General features: G+C 41.1%; 1 protein-coding gene across 2 annotated transcripts in view; it reads left to right on the top strand.

Moving 5' to 3' along the window:
* Positions 1–2,500, top strand: part of LOC145397498 (microphthalmia-associated transcription factor-like) — a 146,422-nt gene that overhangs the window by 62,499 nt on the left and 81,423 nt on the right. The window lies entirely within an intron of this gene.

The following is a 2,500-nucleotide window of genomic DNA, read 5'->3' as shown; positions in this document are numbered from 1 at the left end:
TTCATTTTTTTTTTTTTTTTTTCAGAAAAGTTGAAAAGAAAGTAACAATTTTTTTTTTATTTGTTGGAAAAGTTGTAAAAAAGTAATATTCATTTTTTTTTTATGTCGAAAAAGTTATGAAAAAGTTACGTATTATTTTTTTATTTGCCGGAAAAGTTGTTAAAAAGTACCATACATTTTATTTATTTGTCAGAAAAGTTTTACAAAAGTAGCATATATATTTTTTTTCCTCTGAGTGTGATAGAAAAGTTGAAAATTGAATAATCATTTTTAAAATCTGAATTCTCATTACTGGTTACTTGAAAGGCGAGTTGATTTGTAAGTAGTATTCTATCTATCTATCTATCTATTGCCAGACGCCATAATCCCGTAAGGGGTGGCCATTTGACTTTGAGTTATTTGTCTTACGGGGAGGGGCACTAACCCTCCACCAACCCACTTGCTGACACGTAGGGAGCACGTATGGTTTGGTTATATGGTTACCACCCAGCGTTGTAAATGGTTTCTTGGCTCATATTAATATCGTGAAATTTTGGACCCAAGTGAGAAATATTTCCTACTCGTAAAAGTTGACAATTGAGTGGATATTGTGTTAGATGGAAGTTGATGTTCCTATACTCATTTCACTCTAACTTGGCCTAAATTTGCACTTCTTCGTGACTAGCATCATACTCAAGCATTAGTCTGGAGAGAGGGCATTTTTAGGCCAGGTTAGAGTAAAAACAGTGTAATTATCAAATCGGCTCAACATCCTTTCCATAGCACTTCTTCGTGACTAGCATCATAATCTAGTGTTAGTCTATTGTTGTGATTGACGGTGGTAGTTGTGGCTGATGGTCGTGGTTGTGGTGATGGTGGTAGTTGTGGTTGATGGTGGTAGTTGTGGTATCAGATTCATGTAGGTGTGTTTACCTGTCTAATTAACACACGTGGATACCTTGTTGTTTATTTTTATTATTTGTTCTTTAAGGGTTCTCTCTCTCTCTCTCTCTCTCTCTCTCTCACACACACACACACACACACACACACACACACACACACACACACACACACACACACACACACACACACACACACGCCATCCTCTCGCTTCTTCCCCCTCACCGTATCACTTCTTATCAGCGCATGAAGAGGTCAGGATATCGGCACGGAGTCAAATACTGAGATAAGACGAGTCGAGGGGATTTTACGCTGTGACGTTAATGTGTGACAGCGTATCAATTGCTCTCTAGATTATGCACATTTTTCCGTTTTATATAAGTGAATAAATCTATCTCTCTATCTATTGCCTGACGCCTTAATCCCGTAAGGGGTGGCCACAAACAAATCGCCTCCATGTCGCCCTGTCCCCCGCCATTTCACTGCCCTGCTCCCAGCTCACACCGTCTGTAAATAAATAGATAGTTGTCTGTCTATCTATCTTCATCCTGTTAATATTTATCTATCTGTGTCTATTTCTGCATCTATCTATCTGTCTATCCATCTATCTATATCTGTCTTTATCCTGTCAATCAATATCCATCTGTGTCTATTTCTGCATCTGTCTATCTGTCTGTCTATCCATCCATCTATCTATGTCTCTCTCCATCTGTCTATATATTTATCTTTCTGTCAGTCCATCTATCTGTCTATCTCTGTGTCTGTCTGTCTATAATGCTATCAACCAATAGTCTCTCTCTCTCTCTCTCTCTCTCTCTCCGTAATTATGAATGTAGTCAGGAAAGAAGGTGAAGACGAGGACACTGAGGGCTTGATATTCTCTCTCTCTCTCTCTCACTCTAATTATGCCTAAAACGATTCTCTTTATCTACTTTGAAAGATATCATGTAGAGATTATCGCATCCTTCCTATCTAACACTATCAGCCCTACTTTAGCGTGATGGTGGTAGGTGTGGTGAATTGTGGTAGCTGTGGTTGGTGGTGGTGGTTGGTGTGGTGGATTGTGGTAGCTGTGGTTGGGAGTGGTGGTTGGTGTGGTGGATTGTGGTAGTTGTGGTTGGGAGTGGTGGTTGGTGTGGTGGATTGTGGTAGTTGTGGTTGGGAGTGGTGGTTGGTGTGGTGGATTGTGGTGGTGGTGGTTGGTGTGGTGGATTGTGGTAGCTGTGGTTGGGAGTGGTGGTTGGTGTGGTGGATTGTGGTAGTTGTGGTTGGGAGTGGTGGTTGGTGTGGTGGATTGTGGTGGTGGTGGTTGGTGTGGTGGATTGTGGTAGTTGTGGTTGTTGGTAGTGGTGGTAGTTGTGGTAGTGGTTATTGATGGTTATAGAATGGTTGGTGGTGGTAGTTGATGGTTATAGAATGGTTGGTGGTGGTAGTTGTGGTTGGTTGTGGTAGAGGTGAGTGATAGTCGTGGTAGTGGTCTAGTGTGGTATGCTTCTCTCTCTCTCTCTATCTCACACACACACACACACACACACACACACACACACACACACACACACACACAGCTAATGGATTTGTCATGGGGACTGTAATGGATAAATCAAATACTGTTTTAATGGCG

This window comes from Coenobita brevimanus, chromosome 41 (assembly GCF_032717465.1).
Source record: "Coenobita brevimanus isolate Jiangsu-jjx chromosome 41, ASM3271746v2, whole genome shotgun sequence".
NCBI classification, from domain to species: domain Eukaryota; kingdom Metazoa; phylum Arthropoda; class Malacostraca; order Decapoda; family Coenobitidae; genus Coenobita; species Coenobita brevimanus.
This window is presented reverse-complemented; position numbering and strand designations above follow the sequence as displayed.